The 23264-nt window shown below is 45.0% G+C and overlaps 1 protein-coding gene across 2 annotated transcripts in view; it reads left to right on the forward strand.

Annotated features, from left to right (window-relative positions):
• The window catches only part of LOC107219654, a 58506-nt gene that overhangs the window by 23670 nt on the left and 11572 nt on the right, over positions 1-23264 (forward strand). Inside the window, exon 1 of one of the 2 annotated variants that reach the window (XM_046733037.1) lies at positions 17149-17252. The exons of the other annotated variant lie outside the window; for it this stretch is intronic. The gene's annotated coding sequence lies outside the window, so the exon portion shown is untranslated. Of the gene's footprint in view, positions 1-17148; positions 17253-23264 lie in introns of those variants that run through there. 2 annotated transcript variants of the gene reach the window in all.

A 23264-nucleotide genomic window follows, 5' to 3' on the forward strand; every position in this document is an offset into this window, starting at 1 on the left:
TTGCACGCATCTTGTTGCAAACGTCTGCTCGCGAAATGACGGCAAAAAAAAAATTACTGCGAATTTTTCTCCAACGAAAATCCATACGTTCGGTAATATTAGCCTGGATTTATTTTCAGGTGCATGTTGCGAAGAAATTATTCGAGAGAGTTGAGAAGTGCAAAGTTGCAGAATTACCATTTTCTCTCACCAAGGAAAACTTTGACAAAAATCATTCGCTCAACTCACTCTTTGAATCTTCTTGCGCGATCGGGGAATTTCGATGCTGCAGTCAGACGTGCAGCGAGCTGATGCGCAGCTAGAAAAAAAGAAACGGGAGATGCGAGCCTGCGTGCAGCTGAAGGGGGAATAAATTGCATTTGGGCCGTTGCACCGAGGGTGGGGGGCCCGCGCGTAAGGCCCAATGTCTGTATATGCCTATTCGAGAAAAAGGGGGCAAGTGCACTTGGCAACTAGAGGGCGCGCCCGAACCGGCGTGGGGAAGGGGGAGGGGGGCAAGTGAGAGCCGAACTTGCTACCAAGAACGTACGTCACTTTCGAAGGGCCCCTGATTTTTTCTCTGCTTCTTTTCCAGCCATTTTCGTTTTTCAAAAAGCAACGGATAACCGCTGAGTGCTGAAATTCTTTGGAGCTTACAACGTTTTCAGTAAAAATGAAAATGAAAGAAGTTTAATTGTCATGGGATCGGACGCGTCGTCTTTGGCCATTGATCAATCGATTTGTGGCCACACCTGTTAAACGTATAAAAATAAGGGCGTAGCCACAAACGGCAGAAAATTATTTCGTCAGCATTGACTGTTGTGAAATTTGATGTTCGATCAATTAAGTATTATATATTATCATCTGTCGGATATATTTTCGTAAATAGTACGATAATTGAACAAATTTATTTAGTGTTGAAAACATGCGATAAGCGCTAAAACGATGCGTTGTATTTGTGAACATCGAGAGAATTTTTGGTTGCCGTTACAATCCATTCCTTACGTATTTCAATTTTCGACCACAACCGAAAATCTTAGTTACGGTTACGAAATGAAAATGAGTTTTATAGCTGTAACCGTAAATCTAGTACCTGCTACGATTCTTCTCGATATAGTCACTGGTACTATATCTTCTTCCAACTGTTGCAATAATGCGATGTTGATGCAACAATAAATTGATGTCACGGACTTACTCGACTGAAAAAATTTATCAAACTCAAGAAAATGATTTTCCGTTACCGTCACCAGATAATTCAGGGTCGACGATTGTAATCGCACAAAATAGTAGCTAGTACCTTATTTTCTAGTGATTCCAAAAGTATTCAAACAGTCGTCATAACCACACCAATTTTAATAAAACCCTGAGACAACCTTAGCGAATAAATAATATTTTACCCAGTGAAGTTAACCGCGCAACGAAGAGGCGAGCTCGGAGCCCTTAAGGTATTTTCGGTCGCCCAGAAGTTACGTCGCTGGCAATGAGTACGCGCTGTGCAGTCAGCGGTAGAGAAAAAGAGTGAAGGAAGAGCCGTCCACGTTTTGCCGGATTGGCTCGAGGGGCGGTAGTGGGGGTAGGACGAATTTTGGGACTAGTCTGACGGTGGTGGGGCCGTAGCCCGGTAGAGCGACGGGGCAGCAAAGGGGGCCCTAGCAACGAGGCGAAGACGCCTAGCAACGCGGCCGAATCGTCAGGGGGTGAGGGAGGGACCTAGCATGCATTTAGGTGCATACAGGTTGCGGAGTGGGCCCCGTACGAAAGCGGCGAGCGGGTGGGGGGCAAGTAGGGTTCACGGGAGGTTTTCGACTCCGTCGTCCAGCGAGGGCGAGGGCCCGGGCCGCGACTAGTTTCAGTGGTTCGCAAATTCGGACCCGCCGACTAAGGGGCCCGAAGCTTAGCTGATCGGAAATTCCGAATTTCCGCGTTCCCACGGCAAGGGATTCAATTCAATTTCATTCACCGGATCTACGTGTACCCTTGACGCGTTTTTGAATCGCTTGTAACGGTTCCGCCGTCGGAGGTAAGAATAACGCGTCGCGCTTACGCACCTTTTTATGCACTTCGCGCCACTTCGAAACGCTGCGCGGAGATGGTTGAGTGATGCTGTTGGAGACGATGTTACGCCAGCGCTATCGAAGTATACCTACCTACGTTATTTTCTCTTTACCGATCCTCAGCCTCCGTTCTCGGCCGTTGCAGTTCGGGTCGCAAATTCTTGCCACGAATTAAGCACGTTGGGAAAGTTGTCCAAGCCGTTGCTCTTCGCCGTAAAAATTATGCAATATAGAAAACTGACCGTACCTCGTTTCAACCGCATCTTCGACAGTCGGACACTTTTCGTAACAAGCAAGCTTTTTCAAACTCCTATTTTGCAACTGTCCGATTTAGGATAAATTTTCTTTTTTTCAGCAAGCTTTTACCCGTGGCGTTAATTTAGTTCCGGTAAGAGATAGCCGTCGAAGGATTATAAAAGAGGGTAAAGTAACGTTTTCGCTCGAAGAAAAAAAAAAAAGAAAAAAAAAAAAACTTCCTCACCGCGTCCGGAATGCCTCGAGGGCTGGCTAGCCGTAACATCTTGCCATGGGTGAAAGTGTTGCAAGGTGTAACGTGACAAGTTCGCCCCGTTCCCAGGATCCTATTTTAATGAAATTTTAACGATACGGCGGAAGCCCTCTGAATTTGCACCGCCATGCTCGGACAGGCTTCTTCGGGTCCGTTATACGGAGACTCGGAGCTCCGACGATGAGGATTGGGACGTAAAAGAATGAAGGGCAACCGTAATATATCGGTTACGGGGGAAGTGCGCCGGAAAAGAGTCCGCAATCGGAGCAACGATCCGCGCGCGTGTGCCGCGTAGGCACGGTGTTGGTGCAGCGGCGACCGGAAGGACACGTCTAGGTCGAGCACGCGTGCATGTGTGTGCGGTCGTTGCTTGCCGCTAGAACTGCGCCGCACCGCGTCCGCCGTTTTGCAGCGTTGTTCGCTACGTCGAGAGCGTAACCTGATAAAAAAAAGTGCATTGTTCCCAACGGGCAGCGCTGAACCGAACCGCACACTGGCACCGACCGTCTTATCTGTGATTCAGGCGAGGATAAGAATTATTCCGCGATAAGCGCGGCTCCGGGACGAGAAAATAAAAAAATTTACAAATAGCTGGCAATAATATTACCGTCGTTCAACCGTAGACAAAACATCGTCGCGTCTCGGTCTCGCAATTACAATTATCATCTCTGTAAGTATGATATTATACATGCTTCGTTTCTTCCCTTGATTGTTTCTGTACTTTGATCGTTATCGTTGCGGTGGTACATTTTCAGCCGTGCGATAACTGTCGCGAATGAATACGTCGAAATTTTTAACTGCAGTGCGGGATTCGAGACGTGATTTGGATCTGAAATTACTATTTTTTTTTTCTATCTTTTATTTCTTGTTATTTCTATTAGGGAATTTCTTGTAAAAATTTGCGAAAAGTATACCTTGGAAACGCGTGATTATTTCAATAAAGAGCATTTTCTTTTTCATACATTACGAATGTTCGGACTATTTAGGAATTAATGAACTTTGAAGGCTACTCGGATTATGAAAAAAGTTTCATCTACGATAATGACGTTGTTGCGGTATTCATAGCTCGAAGATTCATTTCGCTATCGTTAAATTTTCCCGTTCAGCAACGCTCGTAGTCATCGTCCGCTTGCCGCGGTTGAGATCGACAGCTGAAGATAAAAACAAGTTATTGTCATTATTGTGAACGGGGCTGCCGCTGCAGAGTTATAATAATCGTACCTACGGTATACCTACTCGGCGGTTGAATAATCACGAGCACCCATTCACAAAATCCATATCGAAATACTAAGATTCTTCGATAATGGAAGACAATGAAAATTTTCCCCAGCACGCGAAGGAGCTCCTCACCTCTACGTGACGCCCCTGACAGACAATGATCAAACATGTGGATGAGCGCGAAGACTGTTTAAACTCACGTGCAGTGCCAGCTACCACTGTCAGCGTAACCACTTTCCCACCTTGAAAATGACGGTCTACCTATTTTACGCCCTCCGTAAACCGAACCCGGCACCGGCAGCTTTTCTCGGTCCATTCATCGTTCGCCAAGTTAATCGAGAAACAGGGACCATCGACCTATAGATATGCCTTGAGAATTAACAAAAATAATAGATTTTCAATTAAATCGATCATCTTTGCCCGATTGATCGAGTATAATCGATCATTCTTCCGCACAATAGGTTTTTATTTTTTACTCCCGTGAACGACGCGCTGCAATGTCAATTTTTGTGATTTTATCTTACTTGCTATTTGACGTAATCGGTTGAAGATAAATTAGTATTTTCGCCTGAAGTTGAAAAATGTTTCAAATGAAACTAAACTGTCAAAAAACTTTTGGTCTCAAATGCACCGTTTTAAAAAAAAATACGAAACGATCGATTAATCGATTAAGTTTAACCGATTCGATCGAGTCATGGTTTATTTTTTTCGAACTCGTCTAATCGACGCATCGATTATTTTTAGCTTACTGTTAGCGGGCATCGCTAGCACTACGCCTGTCACCGCAATGTTCGGAAGGCGGTGATTTGTTGAGCAACCGTATCCACACAGAAGGGACAATGAGCGTATCGCGTCAGCGGCTATACATCGCTACTTTGGACATGCGTGCGAGGCACCCGTGTCAGATTATCATCAAGTGGCACTTGTCACTGTGTTTACGCGCGAACGAGTGCGCGAGGGGTGCGCAATAAGGGGCGCGGATTTTTATCGAGGGTCTTGTCTCCACCCCTCCTCCTCTCCTCGAGTCCTGCAAAACTCCGGGTATCGATGTCCATGTCCCGGGTAAGCTTTGCGACCGACGAATGTAAAGAAAAAATATAAAAATAAAAAAAAAATAAAAACGAAGGAAAAGAGAAAAACGGACAAAACACAAAAAAGCCCTGTCAGTTTAGCGAATAAGACGAAGGGTTATTTCTGAAACTTATCCTTGGAAAGTTCATGTCATATGTAAAGTCAAAGACCGTTTAACGGAGGTGAAGAAGTAGGGAAAAGATAGCCTCGGAGCGAGTACATTGTCCGAATCGAAGTAACGGAAGCTTCTGATTTTTAAAAACCTGCGACGAAGCTTCCGGAATTGAGGATTTGGGCTTGGATTGTACTCCGTTGGAGGAGGCAAATAATTCCTCGTCGTTACCTTCTTTCAGCAGGAGAGGAGTTTGATCGAGGCGTTATCGCGATAAAAGCTCGACACAAGCGTCAAAAATTCTTTGGAAAATTTCCTTGCATTATTTAGCTTTGCAGCGCGTTTAACAAGCCTCGATTTGGAACGCTCAATGGATGCGATCGAACGTCTAACAATATAGGAACTTATGTAAATGTTTGGCGGATTATCCGCAGCCACGTGATTGCCAAATATACGAGGTATTCACGCCCCCCTCCCCCGTTTTCATCCCTTGTGTTTGCAAAAGACACGTGAGAATCAGATGCCCGTGAAGAATGTCGTAACAACGTTTTGGGAGCGTTTCATTCTTATCGTTAAAGGCGTTGGGTGCTGCCCCAGACGCTTACGTCGAAGCACAATTACCCTTGACGATTGTTCCTTCTACATTCCGGCGTATTCTGGTTGAAAGCCGAGGAGCATAATCGTTCGGACACTCTACCGCCAGTCACGGTTTCCAGTTTTCGTTCCTGAATTGTTCGATTATATTTAGTACGGACGTAAGCGGTTATCTTCGAGCTTCTATTTTTTCGGTAACGCCACCCGTGCGCTTCCCTTAGTCGCTAATAGTAAGATAATTGTAAAATGGGTAGAGTGAATGACGGATATGCGGAGAGCCGATGATCCCAGAACGGATTATCGGAGCGTGAAACGTTCCGTTCGCTTCGCGAGAGCTTTGCCAGACGGTCACGTAAGCTCTGAATCTGTCAGGTGTGAATTAAGGAGGTCGGTCGACACGTGGCTTAACAAGAAGTCGGTCATACTCTTGGAATTTTATAATTAAACTACCTGCGTCACAGCCGCGCCTGGCTGAAGTCCTTCCCAAAGTCATAAGCACAGCTTGCAATTGTTGTTGCTCACCGATGCGTGACTCCGAGGACCGACAGGGTAGTGCAGTCACGTTTCCTGACCCACGACTGGCTTCGAGGAACTAATCGAAGTGGGACGCGCTAATACCGCCTCCTCTACAAGCGGAAGAAGATATTGTTAAAAAATTGCCGATTCACAAAGCATCGGATCACGCTGCGCCGGACGATTGTCGGAATGCCGTCAACGCGAAATTACGCTTCTGGCCATTAATCAAGGCGATTGGCTCCCCCGTTTCGATACCCCGAAAATTTTTCCCACCTCCAAGGAAGTTTAGGTCTCGCACTTGTTGATCACGAGTTTGGAAGCTCGTGCCGCGCGGTATATAACGTGGAATAAATTGTTACGTAAACAGGGCCTATCGTCGAGACGAAATTGCGTTTAGCCAAGAGGACCGATCGATATCTGTCAACCCGCTTCCTCGATTTCCTTGATCCTCGAATCGGTCCGCAGCTAACCTGCATAGTTTCGACCACCGCATGACGACGGGGTTTTTGACTAATTTCTTCGGTGACGGGTGTTCGCTCGGTTTCTTTCGTTTTCGAAATGCAGTCACTCGAATTTGTCAGCACGTTTTTTGGCAAGTGCCTTGTGTCACAGAAAGTGTCTTTCCTTGTCCTTTCTTTATATTTCAAGCGGGGTTCTGTTCAGCTGTGACCATTTTTTAATCCTCCTCACATCTTACAGACCACTCGACATGCTGTTCTTAACTTTTCCGTAAATCGAAAACATTCCCAATTCTCAGAATTATTGCTGATAAGAAACTGATGATTTCTAAACGGACAGTCCGTATCAGAAATATACTTTTTCCATAGCGACAACCTCGAGTCTCGTTGTGCGAAAGTATGAAAGGTCCTCGACGTCCGAAGCGTAGGCTTCGTTTCAGCGAAGGATAAGGTCCCTGAGCAGAAGGACTTCCCGATGTCAAAGATGGGTGCACGAATATCTGAAACTCGTTCACGCGGTTCCGTGAAAACATTCGTCCGACAAGATAGAAATGTCATAAACACATAGTTACATTTTTATTCTCTGCCCGGTAGTCAACCATCCTTCTCTCACATAAAGTCACGCGACGCAAAGTAGCGAAACTTCACTTTACTCGGTTTATCTAATCTCAGGGATGTTACGTCTGTCATTTTCCCCGTATTTCGACCGGAAAAAAATGACCAACAAAGCCTTGAGAAAAAGAAACGCGAATCTCCTCTCGAACAATTTCCCGTTATTGTTCACGCATGCGCGCGCGAAGCGTATACCGATGTGTGTGCAACGTGAAATAAATTCGCCAAAGTTGGGACGCGAATCCCCTAATTGCGCGATGCGTAGAAATCCGGAACCCATCCTCGTTTCCTCGGTACGATTTCCCTGCAGCTGCTTTCGGTAAGTTACAAGAGGCTTCGGAGATATACGAAGAAGGTATAGATCCTCCTCAGTTCCACCCCCCTCCTCGTCTCTTTCTCTCGACGCGGAACTCTCCGGACTTTTCCACCCCCTCGGCGCCTGAGAATCCGTCTCCTTCCTATAAGGAGGCCATATTTCATAAGACTGTGGCGGCTCGCGTTGTTCGCCATATTCCGGCGGCTTGTTTCGCTCCTCTCCGAGTCTAGCCGTGCAACGCTTGCGCTCTTTCGCTCCGAGCCCGCTTCTTGCCATCTCGTTCCAATATTTCATGTCTCCTCCACCCGCCACTAGACGCACCTACGTTAGGGCAGACCTTCGTATACGCTGCCCTCCGCCGATGTAATGTTTCTTTTATTGATTTTGCGTGGGAGGTGGCCCACCTCGCGGAAATTACCCCAGGCCTCAAATATGCACGCGCCTAGAATCCGGCCGAGGATCGCTCTGTCTTACCGGTATTTCGATCACCCGGGATTCAATCTGATCAAATTTTCAGAGCTTACCGCAGGGTGCTGGAGAAAAGTATCCTCGAGCTATCTGTCGCTTGTACGAGTATCAAGGAGGGAGGATAACGATTCAAGGGTTAAATGGTGAGGTTTGAGATGAAATTAAATTTTCAATCAACAAAAGAATACCTTCGCTTCATACCTCCTGAGGAAAAAACATTTGGTGGGGCTAAGAAACTAGAATGATCGATTGATAGAAAGACCAAAGAATTTTCAAAAACGTGGACGTCTGATTCGTAGAATAATCAAAATGCAGAAAGTCTGACTGGAGAAAATTGAAAATGCAAAAAGGCGAAACATACAAAGCTGCAAAAACATGAAACGGTAAAATCTGGAATCTGTATACGATTCTACATCGTCGAGACGAGTTCTAAATATTCTGCATTTTGGCATTCGATATTCTGACTTTATAATTCTTTACTTCTCCATACTTCGATTTGCTACATGCTTAATAAATACTATAAATTAAATTTTCACTCCTTCAAAAATTTCATCTCGTGGTCCTTATAGTTTTTTGATCATTTTATTTTTTTTATCTCCACCCAAAAAAATTTCCCCAACTGATGGAATTTACGCATCCTGCAGTGAACGTTTATTTTTCTAACTGCGGGGGGGGTTGTTGAAAAAGTATAAATAAAAAAAATAAATAAATAAATAAAAAAAAAATAAAAAACGGACGTTCCGCTGTCTCCCGGGTATCGCGTATACTTCTTACGCATGTCCCCGAACCGATTCACGGGACCCGTCTGCTTTTCCAAGGGTGTAAATTTCGACGCGAAAACGTGTTCGCGTATAGTTTCTGGAGGAGGGTGATAAGGAGGCGAGTTACACCAGATGGAAACCGAGTTGGGTGGCTGCTCTAAGCCCGACGCGCTGTTGAAACATGTTAAGGTATATATAACACTTCCGGCGTCGTTCGGCGTCGAGTCCCGGCGTCAATAGGTCAAGGGCGTCCCGACGATTCTCGGGGGGCGGCCAGGGAGAACGCGAGTTGACAAATCACCCTTTCGGGATCGAACGCACGACCTGTAGAAAAACGGGGAATAATAAAGAAAGGAAAAAAGACTTCCCGACTATGTTCTTATCGTTTGTAACGCGGGGCGCCTAAATTCACGTGCAGTGTAGGTTACGGAAATTTATACAAATCGCCGGGGTGAAATTCGGCTCGCTTCGTGTACATTCCCCCTCCCCTCCCACCCCCTTCCGCCATTTACCTCTCTCTTGTCGACCTTGTTTAACGCAAGCACAGCAGCGAGTTCTCACGTCCGTGACTTGACCGAAGAATTTATATACCCTGTAATAATTTTATTCTCATCTTTGTTGATAATGTTTACAACAAAAAATCAGGTAAAATGTAGAATAACGGTAAAAAGAAAAAAATCGGAAAAAAAAATAAAATAAAAATGAAAAGGAAATACATACAGGTAGTTACGCCTTGACAAATACCCTCTATTCGTATTTTATCGCATCTTTATTGAGTAATTACCGAGCAACGTATAAGATATTTGTGCAGCGTATAAGTTGTGTTTCTATTCACCGGTGAGTCTCCCCCTCCCCCGCTTCTCCACCGCTTCCACCCCACCCAGCGAATCGATTAGCCACTTCCGTTACGATTAAAATTAGCTCTAATTGCCGGCTAACCGACTCCCTGTACAGAAACTCCGTGTTTGTTTGACGACAAAATCTATCGCGATTCTGGTAATTGATAAGGTGTTTGCACGGCGTTATCGTTTTCACAATTTTTGAACTTTCGTACGATGTTCGCGCGTCCGTTTCTTTTTAATTTCAGGTATTCCTCTGTACCCTTTCATCAAACTCGTCATACCCCGATCGACCCTTGATTTATACCCGCGTATTATTCTCGCTTTCCGTTCAAGCTTATCTTGTCGTAGAAATATGAGTGTCACATTATACGTACCTATGAAAAGTAAAATATCGAATACACTTGGGTGGCGATGACGCGAAGCCACGGTTGTTTGAGAAAAAAGAATTAACAACGATAATATGTAATTAGGGTAAGAAAAAAGATGACTCCGCAACACCCCCCGGAATTTTTTACCCCCCAGTTTTAAAATTCACCATGACCACCGGGACCGTCTTGTTTGTGTCCAGGCGACCGTCGTATCGCTCGTTCCGTATCCGCCGTAGCGCTGCTTTAGGTGGGTATGAACGAGGATCGCGGGGGGGATGGTGACGGGGACGGGGATGGGAGTCAGTGGCGTGTGCGGCGTTCCGCTGCAAAACGTGACTCTCGCTTTTTCCGGGTTGTATAGAAAGCGAAATCTCTCTCTACCTACATTCCCCGTCCATTCACACGAGGCTGAGCGTGGTTGAAAAAAACAGGGGAAAATGAAAAAAAGAAAATAAATGAAAAGGGAAAACGGCACCGAGCACGACTGAGAGAAAGTGAGAAAGAGAGAGAGGGAGAGAGAGAGAGGAAAAACACACCGCGAAAAAAGAAAAATCCAACGAAATAAAATAGAGCAAAAAGTAAAAAAGAAAGAAATACGAGATATGAAAAAATAAAAGTGAAAATAAACCAAACGCGCTACTACGCGCTCTGCTGCTGTTAGTGGTGGTGATGGTGGTGGTGGTGGTGGTACGCTGCGGCAGCACCGGCGGGAGGAAAAGGGAGAAAGAGAAAAGTAGAGAAAGAGAGAGACGGGAAATATACGGGGGGCGTGGGCGGTGGCGGAAGGCGGAAGGTGAGAGCGGGGACGTCGGGGGGGTGGAGGGGGGGGGGGGGGGGGGGGGGTGCAGGGGGAATACCGCGGGGTAAAAAGAGACGGGGTGAGTGGTTGCCAGGGATGAAGTGCGTAGGTATTGATCTATTTAAAGCCTAGAGTACGAAACGAGGCCCTTATTAAAAAGCGGAATGAAGCCGGGCGAAGGCTGCGCGGCAAGGGGGGTGGTGGCAGCCTTGCGAGTGAGGGAGATGTTGTGTACCTACCCCCGTTCCCCCTTCCGCCCTTCCTTGCCATCTCTCTCTCTCTCACTCTCTCTCTCTCTCTCACTCGAGTGGTCCTCCTCCCGTCAGTCAGGGCCGTCGCGACGATGGTTCGAAGATCAGGGTCGGAAGAATTAGGATTACGATCGAGATCAGGATCAGGATCGGGATCGGGATCGGGATCGCAAGTTGCGTCCTGGAGCCAGAAGCGCGAGTCGAGTAGGGCCGGAAGCTTGCAAGCTTCCTGGGGTAGTCTTGCACCACCTCCTCGATGTCACTTCCGTCTTTTGTCTCGATTAGTCGACGGCGCTTCGAAATAACTGCGCCGCACCTTCAACTCTTTTGCCTTCTTATTTTTTGAACAGATTTTATTGAAACACAGCGAGACGAGCGAGTAACCGATTTTGCATTTCTGCTGACAAGTTGAAAAATTCTTTTAACGCTGGTGAATCTTTTTTTGACGCCACTTGTTTCTTTCTTCTCATACGCAGGTGTATGTGCGGATCTGTATGTAAATCTTTCTTATACCTTACGTGTGTCGTAAAATCGGTTTGAAACGAAGTATCTTTTACATCGAACAGCTTACGATGTATACCTGTTTTACTGGTTTCCGGAATTTTATTTCGTTCTTAATTTTGTCTTCTCTTTCTCGTTTAGTCTCGAAGCGGAATCCTTGGATATTTCGTGCGATGGAATTTTTCTAACGCTCCGAAGTTCGGTCATCGTTAGGAATAGCAAACCAAGAATCACGGTGTCTAAATATAGCAGATTTCATCCTGTATCTTGATTGAAAGTGAGATCGACAAAGAATCCAAAAGAATAATTTTAAACAACTTTTGACATCGCGTTGTCAAAACGAATTTCTTACGATTGATCGAATTCAATTCAAGATCAAGATCAACGTGAAATTTTGTAACCTGACCTTTATTTTATGCATTCAATCAAATATGCGAAATATGGACTTATAAGACGTTAATATATTGCAGAAGCATTGTAGTCTAAGGAAAATATTATAGATTCAAACTAACCAGCAAAATTTAAACCGGTTTGCTAGAATTGAAATATCATTGTCACTGAAAACAGTATCTTCTACACCTTTTACCCGTTTGTATCTTTCCTCCGTTTCTCAAAGCATTTTCAAAGTCTACACAGGGCGAATCTCAGTTTGAAAATCTTAATCATCCAAGCTTTTGCGTTCGGTATTTCAGTATTCACCGCGTGTTGCCGGAAATGTATCTCAACCACGTGGAACGAGAGGGTAGTAAGTGTACCGATCAGGCCTTCCTTCTTTTCCTACCTTCGCTCATTCTTCGTCTTCATCTTCTTCTCTTTCCAGGTCCGCAAGTTAACTCTCGCGTGTAAAGAGTATAAAAAAATCACGGCCAAATTGGCCAGCGTGTTTCGCTAACTTCGTTACGCGATGTTTCTATCGTTCCGATCGTTTCGCAGAATTCCATCACGGTACCGGAAGTGAGCTCATTAAATCCTTGAGAGAAACTCGGCGAAGGTTGTGTCCTATTTTCTTTTATTCCTGGAATGCCGGAGCGAAGAGAGTGAGAAAATTGGGAGAAGAATAAGGAAAAAAAAAAGAGAGAAATAAGTAAAAAATGAAAACCAAAAACCAAGTTGCAGGTCGAAGTCGGGCTCTGCGCGGCGGTATTTAGCGGCGAAATAAAACAACGACGCAGAGCAGCAACACCCGTCGTAACACCGAGGAACCTGAGCTCTGCGCTCCGAGCATACGGAGGGTGAAAATTCTAGGCATATCGCGAGGGTTCCATCCCTCGCTCCGACGGCCCTTTTCACCCCCGGCGGAGTGCCAGCTAGGCAGGCAGCCCCCGTTAGATATAAAATCCACGATTTTAAAGCATTTTGGTATCGATCCCGGTTTTTAGCACTAGATGCGTGCCTCGCGGCGGGGCGAGGCTGGCGGAACTCGGCGGTGGGGATGCAATCCCACCCAACCACCCCTCCGACACGACACCTCGGCCTGGCCATACGCATAGTTATGGACGGGGTTATGCCCGTGCCTGCGTGCCTCGCCGAACAAAACTGCGTAGATGCATAATTAAGTCCCGAACATGTACCGCGGGCTTTCGAACGACGCTCGCGAACTTCGACTTTTTCCTCCCCCTCCCCAATTTTCGTCGCGTCGCCTTCGGATCCGCAGCGTCGACCCACGCGAGTACGAGTCGATGTCGTTTCCTCGTTTCTTTTCCGAAAATCTGCCACCTCTCCGCAGCCTCGTTAAATAAGCTTCTTTTTCTTCTTATTCTTCTTTTCTCTCTCGTTTCCGCTTGTATACCCTCACATCCCGATCCCTCGCTCTTCGCGACGAAGAAAAGAGCGACCCTTGAATCTTACCGTGTGCTAGGAAACTTCGGGAAGGGGGGGGGGGGGATGGGGATGTAATTAGGTACCTATTCTAGAAACGAGCCTCCCTTCGTACCCCTCCCCCAACCCTCCTCAACGTTTCACGTTACCGCCGCTTATTTCATTCTCCGAGCTTTCGCCCTCCTCCCCACCCTTTCTTCTTCCTCGTCTCCTTCTTCCGCCTCTCTGAACCCGAAATTTCACTGAATTTCAGTTCAATTATACCGCTAAGTTAAAAGTAGAAGGAAAAGAAACAAAGAAAGCGAAAAAATAGACGCCTCAAAGGACGTACCGTATTTCAATTAAACATTTCTGCATTACTCTTAGAACCTTAGACTCTGGGATAAATCCAATTTTGGTAGGTACGGTATAACGCGATAAGTAGGTAGAGAGAGAGAGAGAATCGCGTCGTTGGAAAATAAATTATACTCTGCGTATTTGACACGCGATCGAGATTCACGTTGGAAATCGCTTCCGCACGCGTTCAAAATTCGGACCCCGATGAACCCGGAAGCCGTTGAAAAAAAACGAGTCGAAGCTGTTTTTGTCAGGTTATAATTGCAGTAAAAATCAGCAGGTAATTAGCGGCGAATATTTTTCCCCGACCGTTCCTCGCAAGGCGCCTCCTCGTCCTGCTTTTCCCTTCGCTCCGCTCGCTCGGTCTCTCGTTTCCCGTCGCCTCGGGCCTTTTTCTGCGTGTGTTCGCTGCACGCGTGGGTGTTTACGCATGGAGATATACGCGGGCACGCCACGGCGCTACCACCCTTCCGCAGCTTCGCCACCCTCGTACGCACTGTTGACTGTCGCACGGTAGATCCCTCGTGTACCTCTTTCTATTAATAGCAAAAAGTAATTCCACCTATCCTCATTCGCATGCAGATTATGTACCTCCGCAGGGGTGAGCTGGAAATAAAAACTCGCTGGGAGAAAAGGAGGACCACCGTTCGTTGGGGAAAGAAACTCGACGAATTTTTACGCTGTTTTCTTTTTATGCGTGTTGTGTTTTTTCCTATTTTTTGTTTTTTTTTTTTTTTTTTTTTGGCGAAAGAAAAAAAAAACAAAATTAAAAAAACATTCGACTCAACGAACCGTGAGTAACAAGTTCGTGCAACGAATCGATTTTTGTACGATAGATCTTCTTTCCGCTTTCGTACAACGATTTTCAAGTTATACGTTGTGTCGACGCGAATTAATTTTTCAATTCTTCAACTCCGATGTGGATATACGCGAGAACTGAATTATTCCGGACGTGCGATTTTGTTATTGTTATTATTTGGACGCTATATCCAAGAAGCGCATAACGGTTGAAAACTAACTACGTTCACCGAGCTCTGATTCTGGCTAAAAAATACATTCGCAATAAAAATATACTTCAGAGAGGCAGCGAAGAATGAAGGATAGGAGGCTATAGAGGGGGGTAAGAATACGAATTCGTAAAAAGAAGGTAAGATTCCGGAAATAGAAATAAATCCAGGAAGAATATAACGAAGGTAACCTTCGCGGAAATCGTGATTAATTCAGAATTGGGAGGGAATACGGTAATTCAGATGAACAACGAAATAGAAGAATCGAAAATTTTTTAAAATAACATAAAACGAAAAATAAGGTTGCACGCCTGCGCGCCTGCAAACGAAAAAAAAAAAAAAAAAGAAAAAAAAAGAACACATTCGGCTGTATTACGAGTCTCGTATCACCGCATTTTGCAAACGCTACGCCGTAATATCCGGGCCCAACGCAGGTACCTGTACCTTGGCAAGGGCTCGCGGGCGGGGATAAGGACCATAGAAAAATCCATACAGTTATAAAATGTGCAGAGTGCGTAATAGTACGCACCGCGCAGATTAGTTATGAAAATATAAAAGAGCCCGGGGGTAGGGATAGGTCACGGGATGGGGAGAGGGTGGGAGGAGGTGGGGTGGAGAAGGGTGGATTAGGGTGGTCGAGAGGGCTAAGGGCCGTCGGGGTTCCCCTTTCCCAGGATATTTCCCCTCCGAAGCTGCCGTCACTCGCTTCCCGCTCTCTCCCGCTCTCTGACTACTAATGCCGAAATATGTATATTCTACTCGCCTACACGTACATGTATACGTGTAGTTGTTATCGCTTTTTATTGTTCGTTTGAACAATTAAAAATTGTAAAAATTTCAAAAATTTAAATCTCACAATCGGTTCCGATTTCATATGGGATTTTCCCCCATATGCACGGTCAAAATAAATAAATAAATAAGTAAATAAAGTTGTACGAAAATTCGAGTGGAATCAAACCTGCTGTTTACATTCGGATCGAATAATTACATTTTTCCTACGTTTTTAAATCTAATTTATTCACGAGATTCGAGGTGATTGAACAAAAATTATCCTGTCCGCAAAAACTTGGGACAAGACTGGAAAATTTCAGGTTTCCTACAACTTTACGGTTTTGCGATTCGAGTTTTTTAAGCAATTGACAATTTCACCAATGCAGAGAACTAAGAGTGGCGTGTGAAAATTCAATTTTTCTGAAAAAGAATGCGAGTAAAAATGTTAAAACTTTTTTACTTTGCTCTGTAACTGCACAACCCCTTTTTTTGTCACATCGGAATAATTTGAGGAGCAGTTTGTAAACATGCAATTTCACTAACATTACGCAAAAATTTATCAGGCTAAAATACTTTGAACAAATAATACCGGCTAAAGAAAACGAATTTAATAATTAATAAACCCACTAAAAAAAAAAAAAAAAAACAAAGGAAGGAAGAAAGAAAAAAAGCAAACCTAATTTGATACACCCCGCGGTGAAGAGCAAGGGCTTATTACGGAGCACACTGAGATTATTCAAAATTCATAATTATTTGCCATATCCCTGTGTCAATGAATACATATTCCGCAAGGTTTGAGACGGTTTCAATTAGCCGGTGAAACGAGTCAAAATTATGACGAGCACAAGTAAGACAGATATTCGTAACGATCGTTGTCTTGGTACAAGCCGGAAGTTTATTCCCGGTTCGCGTAACGGAAGCTGTTTTCTCTCGCATTAAGTACCATGCCGCGCTTACCTCGACGAATAACAAACGTCGTGCAAACAAGTAACGCGACAAATTGGACAACTATAAGATAAACAAAACCCATATACTGTTTTTCCACTCGTACACCTTGGCGCGCATCGGAAGAAGCTGCAGCGGCCGATTTGCAGGGTGAAAAAATCTCAGCACCGACACTAGAATTCGGCGTTTCACACATCGATACATCGCGAGCATGTAAAACCCAGACATCCGTGATAAAAGTGAGAAAAAAAAAAAAGTGAAGAAGCGGTGGTAGCAAATTGTAAATATTCAATCAAGTAACACGCTCTCTGGATCCCCTCACGCGTCATTATTTCCTACCCTTATTCTCACTCTATCGTTCCAGGCAAAGAGAGAAGAAAATTTCACCCTCTTAGCATGATTTCCCGTTTTTCCTCGGAAGAGTGAGAAGCACAGAGGGAGTAAGAAAAGGATAGAAAACGAGACGGAGCGGGGAAAAAAGAAATCAGAGGAAAAAAAAATGGCTTCATCGAGCAAACAAGTGAATCATTATCGCGCGCATAAAGACGTTGTTGGTCTGTTTCCCCGTCGGTGGTCTACACCCGTCCCCCGGCTCCTTCTCACCCCCTTCCCCCCACCACCCCTCCGCCCTCTGCCCGCCTTGTTTATACGTGCCGAAGGCAGCACCGGCAGCTATCAACCCTCTGGTCGTCGAGCCCGCACCCCCGCAGCCCGTTTACCCCACCTGACAACATCTTGTCCGACCCGCGTCTGGTGCAACGTTTCTTTTCTGCCTATGATTTTTGCAGGGTGTCTTTCTTCCGGGTCCACTTTTACACGGGCGAGGAGAGTGTTACGCGGTGCTATTCGGCTGCAGGGTGAAATCAATTTCACAATAATACACCCGTCGTTGTTACGTGTGTAGAGGGAAAGGGACTGCTCATCGGAGTCGATGAAAAGCGAAATAGGTAGGTATTGGATTACGTTATTATACGATTGTGGCTGATATTCAATGAGAGTTACGATACGCGGATGAGGAACAACAACAAACAAGAAAAGAATAAAGAGTAAAGGGATATTGATATATATTCTTTGTAATGTATGATGAAAGGGAAATGTGTATATTAATCATTTCCGAGTGATACTTTTGATCTTGCGGTCAAAGGTCAAAAGGAAGTTGAGTGCTGTCCTTACCATTCTAAAAACTGTCGACCGCCGTTATTGATCTCAAGAGCCTCACGGATCCGCTCCTCTTGCCGGTCAGTAATTAAAGGATTTCTGGTACTTTCCTCGGACGCGCATGTATTTCCCTCTTGGGGAGGGGGAGGTTATTTCCTGTTTCGCATCACAAAAATCATGACCTCTGTGCGTTACGAGTCAATTTTCTTCGTCGAGTTTTTGTCTTTTTCTTATTTCGTTTTTCGGACTTTTCTCGCTGTTATAGATCACAGGCAATGAAATACGGTGAATACATAAAAATCTGATAAACTGCAAGGCTTATCGTGCAATCTTAACTCTCACTGACGGAAGGTTGAATCCGGAAATCAAAATTGTTCGAGAATGAAGGACAGTCAGATGCTTTTTCAGTTCTCAAGCACTTTTTCTCCTTTCTTCAACGATTCGCAAAGCACGAGTTACAATTGTTGATAAAATTTGAAGAATGGGTAGTAAAACGACGGTTCCCGTTTTGAAAGCATTTTCACACAGTCGTTCCCGAACCATCCCTAAAATCCTGTTACTCTCATCACAAGGTATACCGATGGAAATATACAGGCAAGAAGTTTGAAGAATGTGGGTCAGAAGAATATCGAAACCGTGATTGAGCCCAGGGTTCTGATTGTCTTGCGATGAAATTTTCTGATCAACGTGATAAGTAAGCTGCAGCGGAGTGATCGAAGGCGATTTTGCCCGATTGACCGATGCCGCGTAATAATCGAGAAGATGGAAAGAGAGAGAGAAAGAGACAGAGAGAGAGAGAGAGAGGCGATGAAAAATATAGGGGTGAGGAGTGAGAGGCTACGATGGTATCGAGTGTAGCATCGGGCTAGCATCAGTAGCATCAGTAGCAGCAGCAGCAGCAGCAGCAGCAGCTACACAACTTCAGCAACAGTGGTGTGCTCATGCATAATTCAATCAGAGTTAGACTAGAAACGTCAATACAGCTCGCAGATTATTTCTTTTCCCGGGCTGCTTTTCTCTCTCCTCCCCCTCCCCCCCTTTTACCTCCTACCACTCTCTCTCTCTCTCTCTCTCTCTCTCGTCCTCGGTTTCTCCGTCGGAGGTGCGCGGGGCCCTGGGGGTTGAGGACCAGCGACGGGGGCGGCTGCTGGGAGAGCGAGGAAGAGAGCGGAGAGAGCGGGGGTTGAACGCGGTGCTTCTACCTTCTAGCCCGGCGTCCCGAACCCCGCTCGTCTATCCATCCATCCCCACCATTCTAGCCTTCTTCTTTTATATTTTAATCAACTAATTCTGCGCAATGCGTATATACGTTTTATTACTCCCCTTCGGCCATTCCGGGTTTTAATTGCTAGCTCTCATCTCGCAGCTGATTCGATGGGATTTTTTCTGTGCTGGCCAATGAGAGTAATGACGAGGACCGAATGAGTTTTCGGCTGCATAAATTTTTCAACGACTTTTCCTGTTTCCTTTTTTTTTCGTCCCTTCACGCTTTCGTTTTTTTACATCATTTTTGTATTTGTTTTTTTTTTCTTTCTTCTCTCTCTCTCATCTTTCGTTTTATTTTTTTTTTTTTATTTTTTTTTTTTTTTTTGTTTTTACACCAAAGGCCGACAGCCCCCGGCCAACGAAAATCCGGGGCCGGAGACATCCTCCGCGTATGTGCCTAACCTGACCCCCTACCCCATCCCCATCCCCGAAGTTCACGAGTGGGCAGAGTGAGTGGAAATTCTGACGTACGTGTCGAATCATATCCGCGCTTCTGCAGCTGCCGCTTCAACGGGGTTATTCATCAATTTGTACAAAATATCACGTTCCTCATCCTGTTATACGTATGCGTGGGTATACGGTATACATTTATAGCGCGTGGATCGCGAGGCAAAGGGAAGAAGGATTGATAACTTGGAAAACAGTAATTATAACGACGGTGAATTAGCGGAACAATGTTTCAATGCGTAATTAAAAAATAAAAATAAAAATGGAAGAAAAAAAACAAAGAAAAAACAAAGAAGGAGGTGACGGACGTTGAAGAAATGGGGAAAAATAACCGACGTCACCCTCCTGCTCTCCTGCGAGGGCGGTATCGAGTCCTTTCGTCCTTTCGTCGACGGTACAGTCTCCGAATATACCTGAAGCTTGACGCCACGTCCGTCCAACGATTCTAATTGAGACGATAACCCGTTCGCGGGGTTCTTGACGGGAAGGAATTCGGGGAGCGGCAACCCTTCCGGTTGGAGGGTGAATCGAAAATCGAGGCATCGAACGGACTTGGATATTTCGCACGGAGATGCGCGCGTTACGCGGGTTTTGCTTTTCTTCAAGAAGCCTGTTGATTTTCATCCAGACACGCGCTGTGCGTGGGTGAGAATTGAGCGGTAATCTCGCCGTTGCGTTTCATCGGATTCAGAATTTTTTACCGATCTCTTAGGAATTCTCTCCGCAATTTCAGAGAGTATTACTTTTTACCCATTTTGCACGTAATCGCGGTGAGAAACAATTTCAACTTTTCACCTTTAAATTCGGCGTTATAATACGCGACTAAACAGATCTAGGGATCAGGTGCATCTTAGGTATATCATACACGTTGATACGCACAATCGGAGAAAAATTCAGTCAATGCAAACAAAATTTGTTTCATTTAAACTGATCGTTGCATTCTTATACAGTCGAACATATTTCTATTTAGTTTTAACGACGACGTCTAGTTTCTCCTTCTTCATTTAGCAGAAATAAATCGGTTTTTGGTTTCAGTCAGACCCCTTGTTAACTACACGCATCAAACAAAGTATTTTTGTTTCGGAGAACAATCTGTTTCGTTGTATCTGAAATTTGTTTTCTTAAAACAAACGAGTTCCTTGATGGAAAATTTTTTTGAATGGGGTGCCCTGGTCGATTTCCACCTCCACGTATATATTACATCTCCAAATATCGAAGTCCGCGTATCTCAACCGCCAAAAAGGGCTTAACAGACCTATTCTGTACACAATTTTGAACAAAAACACTCCAACTTTATTTTCATTCGAGGCAGAGAAACGGCAAGAATTTTACGAAATGCAACGGTAAATTCGTAGAATTCGTGCCATTTCTTTATTTTTTCGTCCAACGAAAATCTATCGGGGTGTTCTTGTTCAGAATTACGTGTAGAATGGGGCTGTTGAGCCCTTTTTTTCGTTCGAGAACGTGGACGTCGAAATCGACTAGGGCACTCCCTTGAACGAAAAGTGCTTTTCTCTATTTTTTTTCTTCTTTTCTTTTCTTGCTTTTTACGAAATCAAACAAAACTTTCTTTACATTGTACACATTTTTCCACCAGATTTATTTATAAAAAATATCTTTTTTCGTCGCCGAGTTTATAAAATCGTGCTCACGAAACGTGAAAATCCCTTCGAAGCAATACATTGAACGGCGTCGACGAATTCGTTGTACAAATCTCTATCACGTACATAATACGTACGGGTGTAACGCACACCTCGACGCGCAACACCCTGTACAATTTATGCGGATGTAAAATGTACCTTGTACGCTCTTGCGTGCGTTACAGGCAATGGTTGTCAAGGTGTTGAGTACATGCATAGATGAACGGATACACGCACACCTATAGACGCATGCGTGTACATATAATATCCGAAAGAACGGCCGGGACTCGCGACAATGCGAATTATCGCGGGACACAGAAAAGGGCGAAAGAGAGAAAAACGAGAAGAGAAAAAAGTGGGAAAAAGGACCTCGTGCGAGGGAGTAGGAGACAGAGAGAGGGAGAGAGAGAGATAGATAGATAGAGACGGATAGACGGATAGATAGAGAGAGAACGGGAGGGTAGAGCAGGGGCGGCGGGGAAACGAGTGAAAGGGCGAAACGAGGGGGTGGAAAGGCGAAGGATGAAAGAGGTGGAGGAGGCGGCGGCAAGGCCCGGTTTTTAATGCGAACTCCGCGCACCGCGAGCTCTGTGTTTTACATAGTCGAGGGTTTGTTCCCCTCTTTTTCACAATCCCCCTGCCGCCCCTCGCCGCCCCTCGGCCCCCGCGCCTCGTCAAGCCGCGCAGACCTTCGAGCAAAGAGGGAAATGAAAGCGAAACTGTTCAGCAGAACTCCCGCCCCCACCCACGCAGTCGACCAACCCCTCGCGTCGCCCTTCTAATTTTTCCACCCTTTCACTAAAATTAAAATCAATAGTAGCACCACGTGCCTCGTCGACCCCACCAGGAACACCACCCTCATCAGCCGAACCACCCCCGTCCTCCAGTCCTGTCACCCTTCTTCGCCTCCTGCAGCAGCGCGCGGAACGGAACTGTTTTTTGAATAGTATTGGCTGACATCCGCGTCGTTATACGTGCGGAACACATACCTCTGGGTGTTGCCTGTACGGATGAAACACAGGGTATAATGTATATAGAGATTACACGAGTTGCGTATTCCATCGCATCATCCGCCACATGTGTGTCTGTGTACGTACGATGCGTACACGCGTATGTATGTACAACTGTGTGCGTGTCGTAACACGGCGGAAACACAGCGCGTGGAAGAAATTTGATGTAATGATCGACACGCTCGACGATGCAGGGTGGAAATTGACGAGTTTCGTAGAAAATTCATTTCCAGAATTCGTATTCGGAGCAGAATTCTTGCTGTTTGGCGATGAGCTTCTTAGGAAGGAGAAATTAGTTCAGTCGCGTTCAATGATCATTTTGCAATTAGAAAGTAGAAACGAGTGAGTACCGAGTATCGATATTATGTCAGCGAGCAGAACTCGATTCGTTCCTTCCGTTCGCTCGAATTTCTTCAATAAAATCGATTACGCTTTATCGATTTACGTTGGCGCGGATTTGCCAGGTTTTCAAATCCGGACCACAAGGTAATGTCAGCTTTACTTGATGGAAAAAATGTTACTGATTTCTTTTTTCAATCTTATAATACCTGAGATATTAAAGAAATCAAGCTGTGACCGAATCGTGTTGTAATACCGAGAGGTCAAGGTGTTGCGAAAGAACGAACTGTAAAATTCATTTTTGTCTTTCCATACGCTTATTAACTGACTCCGTTTCAAAGACCAAAATTATAAATGAATAATATTTCTACTCATTGTCGTTGGTCTTTCCGATTCGCATAATTGTTTTTTGAATTAAAATGACGATGCATACAAATGAATTTCGAATATTGTTCGGTGTTGGTTCAGCCTTTATGCCGGAAAATGATGAAGCGGAGGGAAAAAATATTTGATCAAAAGTATATTTAAATATAATATATAGATGCACGCGTAGCGTAATATGTAATGTATAAAGAAAATGAAATATAAACAGTTTTACACCGATCGCCTGAGGCGTACTCGAGACCTTTTGATCCGTGAAAAAAGATGGAGCTTTTTTCCCCTCTTTCCCACTCCTCCCTGCCGTAACCAGAGGGGGAGAGAAACCGCGGCACAAAGCACGACCCGGAAGTTTTTAAGCTTTATATTCGGGTCCATTCGGGACCCAGGTAGGTATATCCTTATTGCGCTGTATTATCCTCCACCACTGTGGAAATATCCTGCTAATTTACGAAAGTAGACGCGTCTCTCTCTCTCTCTCTTTCTCTCTCTCTCCCTTTCCGATTCTCTCGACGTTCCTTCATCCACTAGGATTCCTCCGGACCTCTCGGCATTATTTCGAGTGCGTAAACCCGCCCTGTAGGAAAAAATAATCCCCCCTAAAAATGTGTGCGCAGAGCGTAAAGTGCAGACGCGATAAAAAAAAAGTAAGACAATTTTCAAAACAAATCTACAAAACCAAATTCAGCCTGACCGCGATCCATTCGACTCAAACACGCGA

Source organism: Neodiprion lecontei, chromosome 2, assembly GCF_021901455.1.
Source record: "Neodiprion lecontei isolate iyNeoLeco1 chromosome 2, iyNeoLeco1.1, whole genome shotgun sequence".
NCBI lineage: Eukaryota > Metazoa > Arthropoda > Insecta > Hymenoptera > Diprionidae > Neodiprion > Neodiprion lecontei.